Here is a 10834-nt window from a genome sequence, read left to right on the forward strand (position 1 = left end):
GCGTTGTCTGCAGTGTCTGGGCGTCCAACACGCTGAGGCTGCGCTCGTGGATGATTCATGCGTCTACTGTGGGCGTATGAACATGGCAGCGCTGCGATCGCGTCTCTCACTCCTCAAGGGGAGTGCAGCAGACCCCTCTGTCGCCACCCGTCCCGGTCTCTCTGGCTCGAGCAGAGGGCCGCCGGCTGGCGCTCTGGGAGATCTGAGGATCACAGTGAGAGCTTCTCCGCCGGGCCACGCCCCACGGACCTCTCACTCCTCACGCAGCGACTGTCCCGTGCAGCTGCCGATTGATTCTGCTGGGCCGTCTCACAGCGGTCCCAGCATGTCTTTCGGTGCGCCGCCCGAAGACCAGATGTCGATTGCTGCATCGGGGGATGGGTTATCGACCTCTGAGGATGAAGGTTCGGCGGGGCTGCCCCCCTCGGGTGTTGTCGCTGCTGCCGAATCGGACTTGGAGTTGTCGGCCATGCTTGCCCGGGCAGCCGTGAGTATCGGACTGGAGGTGACTACACCGCCCAGTCCCGAGCCCTCACGGCTGGATGATTGGTTTCTCGGCGCGGGACGCGGCTCACAACCTCGTTCTGCTCCGGTGCCTTTCTTCCCGGAGGTGCATGAAGAGGTGACGAAGTCGTGGACGGCCCCCCTTTCAGCCAGGGGGTACGTAGAGGTTCCCCAGGTGGAGAGGGCGGTTGCGGTGCACTTGTGCCCACAAAACGCCGCCACTTGGAGGAATCGTCCGCGCCTCCCGTCCAAGGCCTGTAAGCTGACGGCCGCACTCGCTGCCAAGGCTTACAGTGCTGCGGGCCAAGCTGCCTCTGCCCTGCATGCCATGGCTATCCTGCAGGTACACCAAGCCAAGGCACTCAAAGCCATGCACGAGGGTGGTACCGACCCGGGGTTGATGCAGGAGCTGCGCACGGCGACTGACTTCGCCTTACGGGCAACGAAGGTCACGGCGCGGTCCCTCGGGAAGGCGATGTCCACGCTGGTGGTCCAGGAGCGGCATCTCTGGCTGAACCTGGCTGAGATGAGGGACATGGACAAAGCGCGCTTTCTCGACGCCCCCATCTCCCAGGCAGGCCTGTTCGGCGACACTGTCGAGGACTTTGCCCAGCAGTTCTCGGCGGTACAGAAGCAGACTGAGGCAATCCAGCACATCCTGCCCCGACGTGTCTCTCCGGCTGCCACCGTTCCGTCGTGGGTAGCGCCTCAGCCTGCTCGTCACCGTGGGCGCCCCCCTGCGTCCTCTACGCCAGCTCCGCCCCGTGCTGAGAGTTCTTCGAGGCCGGCGCGTCGAGCCCCGCGCAGGAGAGCGGCACCCCCCGTGTCACTCCCGGCTGCGAAGTCCTCCAAGAAGTCGACCAAGCGGCCCTGACACGGGCAACTCGGAGATGCGGAGAACTGCTCTTCAGGAGATGGCGAAGACAGCGCCACTCCTTCCCCCGGAGGAGGGCCGGGCGGAGAATCTTCAGTTTCTGTTTTGTTCTGTTCCGCCACTGGCCGGATTTTCAATAAAAGAGCAAATTCTCCTTCCTCCGAGTTGCAAGGCTCGTGGCTTGACAATGAGCGATGCACAGCTTCCTCACTCTCACCCACGACGCCCCCTTTCGCCAGCGGCCAAGAGGTCGCGGTTCGGAGACGCAACGCCTCTCCACGCGTCTCTGGCCAGTTCCTCCGGGAACACGAGGAGTGTGGTTGCGATGACCCAGGACGCAGTGCCTTCTGGGCCTTCCGGCACGACTCCCCATCGCTGCACCACTGCGGGTATGTCGACTGTCCCTTTGGTGCCACTTGTACGGTATCTGGGAGCGTGGCTTGCGCTGCCCAACCCGTCATGCTGGCTCATCCGGACGGTTCGACTCGGCTATGCGATTCAATTCGCCCGGCGACCCCCCAAGTTCAATGGCGTGCTCGAGACTTCGGTGGCAGTCCAGGACGCCCCTGTCTTGCGCGAGGAGATTGCTGTCCTCCTGGCGAAGGATGCAATCGAGCCGGTCCCTCCAGCCGAGATGAGGATGGGGTTTTACAGCCCTTACTTCATCGTGCCCAAGAAGAGCGGTGGCCTTCGACCTATCCTGGATCTGCGAGTCTTGAATCGGGCCCTACACAAGCTCCCGTTCAGGATGTTGACGCAGAAACGCATTATCAAATGCGTCCAGCCCCAGGACTGGTTTGCAGCGATCGACCTGAAAGACGCGTACTTTCATGTCTCTATCCTCCCTCGTCACAGACCGTTCCTGCGCTTTGCTTTCGAGGGTCAGGCATGGCAGTACAAGGTCCTCCCCTTCGGGCTCTCCCTGTCCCCCCGTGTCTTCACGAAGGTCGCGGAGGGCGCCCTTGCCCCACTTTGGGAAGTGGGCATCAGGATCCTCAACTATCTCGACGACTGGCTCATTATGGCCCGGTCCCGAGAAGAGTTGTGCGATCACAGGGACTTCGTGCTTCGGCACCTCAGTCAGTTGGGGCTTCAGGTCAACCGAGAGAAGAGCAAGCTCTCCCCTGTGCAGAGAATCTCTTATCTCGGTATGGAGTTAGACTCGGTGAGTATGACGGCACGTCTCACCAGCGAGCGTGCCCACTCAGTGCTGAACTGCCTGAGTTCCTTCAGAGGCAGGACAGTGGTACCGCTGAAACACTTTCAGAGGCTCCTGGGGCATATGGCATCTGCAGCCGCAGTCACGCCGCTCGGGTTGCTTCATATGAGACCACTTCAGCACTGGTTACACTCCCGAGTCCCGAGATGGGCATGGCGCCGCGGTACACATCGTGTCACCATCACACTGATGTGTCGCCGCCTATTCAGTCCTTGGTCGGACCTTGCCTTTCTACGGGCCGGCGTGCCCTTAGAACAAGTGTCCCGGCACGTTGTTGTCACAACAGATGCCTCCAACTCGGGCTGGGGCGCGACATGCAACGGGCAGGCAGCCTCAGGGTCCTGGACAGGACCTCGACTGCTTTGGCACATCAACTGCCTGGAGTTGCTGGCAGTGCATCTAGCTTTGCGACGGTTTCGTCCGCTAGTGCTGGACAAGCACGTGTTGGTCCGCACGGACAACACTGCGGCTGTTTCGTACATCAACCGACAAGGCGGGTTACGATCACGTCGCATGTCTCAACTCGCCCGTCATCTCCTCCTCTGGAGTCAGACGTGGCTCAAGTCGCTGCGCGCTGTCCACATCCCGGGGGAGCTCAATCGTGCAGCCGACGCGCTCTCACGACAGCTCACTTTCCCCGGGGAATGGCGACTCCATCCCCAGACGGTCCAGCTGATCTGGAGTCGATTCGGGGAAGCCCAGGTAGACCTGTTTGCTTCCCACGAGTCCTCCCACTGCCAGCTGTACTATTCCCTGTCCCAGGCCCCCCTGGGCACAGATGCACTGGCACACAGCTGGCCTCGGGCTTTACGCAAGTATGCGTTTCCCCCAGTGAGCCTGCTCGCACAGACACTGTGCAAGGTCAGGGAGGACGAGGAACAGGTCCTGTTGGTTGCGCCTTACTGGCCCACCCGGACCTGGTTTTTGGAACTCATGCTCCTCGTGACAGCCCCTCCCTGGCGCATCCCCCTGAGGAGAGACCTTCTCTCTCAGGGGCTTGGCACCATTTGGCACCCGCGTCCAGATCTCTGGAACCTCCACGTGTGGCTTCTAGACGGGACGCGGCAGACCTAAGTGATCTGCCCCCAGCGGTGGTAGACACTATCACTCAGGCTAGAGCCCCTTCTACGAGGCAGGCCTATGCTCTGAAGTGGAGTCTGTTCACGAATTGGAGATGCCCGGTCAGAGTCGTGCTTTCTTTCCTGCAAGGTAGGCTGGAGCGTGGGCTGTCACCCTCCACCCTGAAGGTGTATGTGGCTGCCATTGCAGCACATCACGATGCAGTGGACGGCCGGTCCCTGGGGAGGCATGACCTGATCGTTAGGTTCCTGAGGGGTGCCAGAAGGTTACATCCTCCTAGGACACCCCTGATTCCCTCCTGGGACCTCTCTATTGTCCTGGCGGGACTTCAGAGGGGTCCCTTTGAGCCACTGGATTCGGTTGAGCTGAAGCTCCTGTCTCTCAAGACAGCGCTCCTGATCGCGCTCACTTCCATCAAGAGGGTCGGGGACCTCCAAGCATTTTCGGTAAGTGAAGAGTGCCTTGTGTTCGGGCCGGCCTACTCTCACGTTGTCCTGAGACCCCGGCCTGGATACGTGCCCAAGGTTCCCACCACTCCCTTCCGAGACCAGGTGGTGAACCTGCAAGCGCTGCCCCTGGAGGAGGCAGATCCAGCCTTGTCGTTGCTGTGTCCCGTAAGAGCGCTTCGCATATACGTGGACCGCACCCAGAGCTTCAGAAGCTCTGAGCAGCTCCTGGTCTGCTTTGGAGGTCAGCAGAAGGGGAAGGCTGTCTCTAAGCAGAGGTTGGCCCACTGGATAGTGGACGCCATCGCCTTGGCTTACCATTCCCAAGGCGAGCCGTGCCCCCTGGGGGTGAGGGCCCACTCCACACGGAGTGTGGCCTCCTCCTATGCGTTGGCGCACGGCGCCTCTCTGGCAGACGTTTGTCGAGCTGCGGGCTGGGCGACACCTAACACCTTTGCGAGGTTTTAAAACCTCTGTGTAGAGCCAGTTTCCTCCCGTGTGTTGGGTAACAGGTAATTGGCGGGAAGGGCTGGCTGGGTGTCTCGCTTGCTGCGCCATTCCCCCTAACACGGGGATGTGAGCGCCTTCTTCTCCCAGTAGAGTTCCCCGGTTGGCGTACCCTGGTCGAGCATCCTCCAGCACCCTCGGCGTCAGACTTGGCGGAGCAGTCTGTCGCCAGGCCCAGTACTGGCGTTAGCATGCCCGGAGCCGGTCAGCCCCTGTACTGGGCTAGGTGTCCATATGGCTGGGTTCCCTGCGGGTAATCCCATATGTGTATTCTTCCACGGTAAGGTTTCCCTCTTGGCAAACCCGTGTCTTCCCTTGACAGATCGCTCTGTCGGTCTCTTCTGGCAGCCGTTCCATCCCTACTCCAAGGTAGGACCTGCCTCAGAGACCCTTTCCATATGTAGTACTGCCCCCTGGGTCAGTCCATATCGGTATATCCACATGTCACCTCCCTACGGGTAGGATGTGGTCTCCGTAGCGACCTTTCCTAAAGGCTCGCTTCCCCATTGTCTTGCCAGCTGAAAGAACAAATAGGGAAGATTTGAAGCAATCTTTCACTGAAGGTTGAAATCCCTTCCATTTACTTTATGTGGGCGGAACAGCAGCATGGCCTTCTCCAGCAGCGGTGTACTCACCCTTTGGCCCCTTCGGTACCAAGGTCAGTGAATTTGCGCTGGGGCTTTGGGAAGGTTACGACCTTAAGCGTAGCTTTTGTGGCACGCCAAGGCTTGTCAACAATTGCAGCGCCTCAGGGTTGTGATGAGGTTCAGGTTATGCCGTTTTCCATAGGACCCCATTTGTCGGTCGACATAACTCGTAGTGACCGACAGATAGGGAACGTCTCGGTTACGTACGTAACCCTCGTTCCCTGATGGAGGGAACGGAGACGTTATGTCCCCATGCCACAACCTTGAACCATTCGCTGTTGCCGGGACACGTTCTCGGCTCCTCAGCGTAAAACCTAATGAGTGGATGCACCTGTCGCCCTATTTATACCCGCTGGCACGGGGAGTGGCTCAGGTGTGTTAATCCACTTGCCAATTTCATTGGCGTTTTCTCTTAAAATCAGAGATGATTGGCCTCCCAAGTGAGACCCCATTTGTCGGTCGACATAACGTCTCCGTTCCCTCCATCAGGGAACGAGGGTTACGTACGTAACCGAGACGTTCTTCCAACTTTTTATAATGTACTGATCCCATGATTGATTGATTGATATATTTATCTGTTTTGGTCATACGTGAAATCAGCATGTTTTACTTCTGTTCTGCAATCTTATAATAAAAATGTCGATGTTTACATTTTAATTACAAGTGAATAAAATACTAGACCATACCATAATATGCATTTACTGTAAAAGTTTAAAAAAGTTCTCATGAGAGCATCTATAGGATCTATGTTAGTCTTATTCATAAATGTGGAAAATTCATGGCACATTTAATTAGCAAAAAATCTATTTGGTATTAAACAAATTGAAAGGTTGTGAGTTTGAGTCCTGGGCTGGCAGGAATTGTGGGTGGGGGGAGTGCATGTACAGTTCTCTCTCCACCTTCAATACCACGACTTAGGTGCCCTTGAGCAAGGCATCGAACCCCCAACTTCTCCCCGGGCGCCACAGCATAAATGGCTGCCCACTGCTCCGTGTGTGTGTGTGTGTTCACTGCTCTGTGTGTGGCTCTTCACTTCTTCCCCATCGGCTCTGGAGGCAGTGTGAAAAAACAACATACTGACATTACATTGAAAGCAACATTCATGCTTTCTGTTCAGTTATTTTAAGAACAGACAGCTACATCCCATTTAAAAAGCTACATTTCAGTAACACAGTTTCCGTGTTTATTTTGTCCAATGCATGTCGATATGGAGCACACAATATGACTATTTCTAAGCAACTACTCACAAAAGTGACACCACCATTTGTCTCTGTCAGACTGCCAAATACGAGACAGAACTGGGAACAGAAACACTGGACCAGTACAGATGCTTTCAAGACAGATTTCCAAGAGTTTGTCAAGTCACCTTTATTTATATAGCACTTTAAACAAAATACATTGCGTCATAGCAACTGAACAACATTCATTAGGAAAACAGTGTTTAAATAATGCAAAATGACAGTTAAAGGCAGTTCATCATTGAATTCAGTGATGTCCTCTGTTCAGTTTAAATAGTGTCTGTGCATTTATTTGCAATCAAGTCAACGATATCATCGTAGATGAAGTGAGCCCAACTAAGCAAGCCAGAGGAGACGGCGGCAAGGAACCGAAACTCCATCGGTGACAGAATGGAGAAAAAAACCTTGGGAGAAACCAGGCTCAGTTGGGGGGCCAGTTCTCCTCTGACCAGACGAAACCAGTAGTTCAATTCCAGACTGCAGCAAAGTCAGATTGTGCAGAAGAATCATCTGTTTCCTGTGGTCTTGTCCTGGTGGTCATCTGTGACAAGGTCTTTAAAAGGGAATTTGTATCTGGGGCTCTAGTTGTCCTGGTCTCCGCTGTCTTTCAGGGATGTAAAGGTCCTTTCTAGGTGCTGATGCACCATCTGGTCTGGATACGTACTGGATCCGGGTAACTGCGGAACAACCACCCAATAAAGCATTACAATAATCTAACCTTCAAGTCATAAATGCATGGATTAACATTTCTACATTTGACATTGAGAGCATAGGTCGTAATTTAGATATATTTTTGAGATGGAAAATGCAGCTTTACAAATGCTAGAAACGTGGCTTTCTAAGGAAAGATTGCGATCAAATAGCACACCTACTGTAGGTTCCTAACTGATGACAAAGATTTGACAGAGCAGCCATCAAGTCTCAGACAGTGTTCTATGGTTATTACATTACGTTTAGGTCCTACAATTAACACCTCGTTTTTTTTTTTTCAGAATTTAGCAGCAGGAAATTATTCGTCATCCTGAATGTTATATCGACTATGCATTCCATTAGTTTTTCCAATCTGTGTGTTTCACCGGGCTGCAAAGAAATATAGAGCTGAGTATCATCATCAGCATTTTTTCACACAAGATGGCAGCGCGTCCACACGCAGCGGCTTCTCTCTGTCCCGACAGAACAGTGTTTTCGTGTTTTTTGTCTTGTGAGTCGCAGTGTTTTTGTACGTTGTCGTCGCGTCTACCTGTCTGTAAGCGCAAATACAGTCGCGAGTTTCTGCTCGATGTCGGCAGAACCGCATTTTTACAGTTAAACTCCGCGCAAGCGGAACAGCTGCGGGATCTCGATCTGCTACGGAGGCCTTCACCATCATCGACCCCCACTACTGTATCTCGCCTGCAGCGGAGGCGCCACAAGTGGCGTGAGAGGAAGCAGAAGAGGAGGAAGCGTGGAGGTATCCGGGCTAGGCTAACGGCTAACTCACACAAGCCATCTATCCCCACCATCGTACTGGCTAACGTACGCTCGTTTGACAATAAACTGGACTACATTCGTTTACTACTCTCAACTCAGAGGACTGTAAGAGACTGTTGTGTTTTTGTGTTCACGGAAACATGGCTCAGCAAAAGCGTTCCAGATGGCGCTATTCAGCTCAACCAGCTGACATGCTATCGAGCGGACAGAGCTCTCGTCGCGGGAGGAAAAACCCGCGGCGGCGGGCTTTGTGTTTACATCAGTGACGCATGGTGCCACGATTCTGTTGTGATCAGCAAACACTGCTCAACCCTGGTGGAGTTTATGATTATTAAGTGCCGGCCGTTCTATCTGCCGAGGGAATATACTGCTATACTGCTCATTTCAGTGTACATTCCCCCATTCAACATCACCAGCAACAGGAACGACGCACTTAATGAACTGTACCAACACATCAGTGAGCAGCAGACAGCACACCCCGATGCTTTTCTCATCATAGCTGGGGATTTCAACCATGCTGACCTTAAGAGTGTGTTTCCAAAAATACACCAGTACATCAACTTTCCAACATGAGGTAATAACATTTTGGACTTTGTTTACACCACACAGAGAGGAGCTTACAAAGCCCTCCCCCTCCCCCACCTCGGAACCTCAGATCACATCACTGTTATGCTAATGCCTGCATACAGACCACTCATTAAAGTCGCCAAACCAGTTTACAAACAGATTAAAGTGTGGCCAGAAGGATCATCAGATATTCTTCAGGATTGCTTCAACACAACTGACTGGAACATGTTTAAACAGGCTGCCACATGCAATAACACCACTGACCTCCAGGAGTACTCAGAGACTGTAACTGCCTACATCAATAAATGTATTGATGATGTAACGGTCACAAAAACCATCACTGTCCGGGCCAATCAGAAGCCATGGATGACAGGGGAGGTCTACAGACTCCTGAAGACATGGAACGCTGCCTTCAGAGCTGGAGATGAGGTGTGCCTGAGAACAGCTTGGGCCAACCTGTCCCGTTGCATCAGAGAGGCTAAGAGACAGCACTCCAGGAGGATAGCTCATCAATTCAGCGACAGCAGAGACACAAGGAACCTGTGGCAGGGGATACAGACCATTACGGACTACAAGCGCCCCCCCCCCCCCCCACGGACCTGTGACAACAACATCTCTCTGCTGAACGAGCTGAACACCTTCTTCGCTCGCTTTGAGCAACAAAACAGCACCACTGCACTGAAGACTCCACCTCCTCCTGGCGACCAGGTGATGACGCTGACCCCAGACAGCGTGAGGAGATCCTTCAGCAGGATCAATGCGCGCAAAGCTCCGGGTCCTGACAACATCCCTGGGCGTGTACTGAAAGACTGTGCAGCAGAACTCACTGATGTCTTCACAGACATTTTTAACATCTCACTGAGTCAGGCTGTTGTTCCCACATGCTTTAAAACTACCACTATCATCCCAGTCCCGAAGAAGCCATCTCCATCCTGCTTCAATGACTACCGTCCTGTTGCACTTACCTCCATCCTCATGAAGTGCTTTGAACAGCTAGTCATGCACCACATCAAGTTCCTGGGTGGGCACATCACAGAGGACCTCTCCTGGACTGAAAACACTGCAGCACTGGCCAAGAAATCACAACAGCGTCTCTACTTCCTCCGCAAACTGAGAAGAGCCAAAGCCCCGCCCCCCATCATGTACACCTTCTACAGAGGCACCATCGAGAGCATCCTGTCGAGCTGCATCACTGTGTGGTATGGTGCCTGCAACGCGTCTTGCCAAAAGACTCTGCAACGCATAGTGAGAGCAGCTGAGAAAATCATTGGTGTCTCTCTCCCCTCCCTCCAGGACATTTATGGAACACGTCTCACCCGCAAAGCCCTCTGCATCACAGGTGATCCCACACACCCATCACACAGCTTTTTCAGCCTGCTACCATCAGGGAGGAGACTGCGGAGTCTCCAGGCCAGGACCAGCAGACTGAAGGACAGCTTCATCCACCAGGCTGTCAGGAAGCTGAACTCCCTCCCAAACCTGCCCCCCCCCCTTCTTCCCCAGGCACCACTGAACTATGAACCACACCCCCCCCCCCCACACACACACACTAATTATATGATGACATGCACTAGTCACTTGCTCACTCACCTATAGTAGTCTATAGTAGTCTGATGCGATACTGTAGCTGACGGCTGAATGGTTACAATTTTATCTATAATAGTATCGATTTTAGAAGTAAAGTAGTTCATAAAGTCATTACTGCTCTGATGTTGGGAAATGTCAACACTTGTTGTTAAATACCTGGGGTTATGTTTGTTTTCTTCTAAAAGAGAAGAAAAGTAATCGGATCTAGCAGTTTTTAATGCTTTTCTGTAGAATAGGTTACTTTCCCGCCAAGCAATACGAAATACCTCTATTTTTTTTTTCCTCCAGCTGCGCTCCATTTTTCAGGCTGCTCTCTTTAGGGTGCGAGTATGCTCATTTTACCATGGTGTCATACTTGTTTCCTTAACCTTCCCTTAAGCGTAAATGGGCAACTGTATTTAAAATGCTAGAAAAGAGGGAGTCCATAGTTTCTGTTACTGTCACGGTGCAGGGTAACGTATCAGCTTCCCCTGCAGTCTGTGTTGTCCTGTCTGTTCGGTAGCTCGTGGTCTGGGCAATCAGCGCTGATCATGGCGGGGTTGTGCAGATCACAAACTGATTCTTCCCCACCTGTCGCTCGTTCCCCCACTCCCTTATATGTCTCTGCTTTTCTGTCTGACATCGTGAGTAGATTGTTCTGTCTTTGTCCATGTTTTGTATAGTTCCAAGTCTCAGTCTCACCTTCTGTTTTCCCA

The sequence above is a fragment of the Carassius auratus genome, chromosome 21, assembly GCF_003368295.1.
Source record: "Carassius auratus strain Wakin chromosome 21, ASM336829v1, whole genome shotgun sequence".
In the NCBI taxonomy this organism is placed as follows: Eukaryota; Metazoa; Chordata; class Actinopteri; order Cypriniformes; family Cyprinidae; genus Carassius; species Carassius auratus.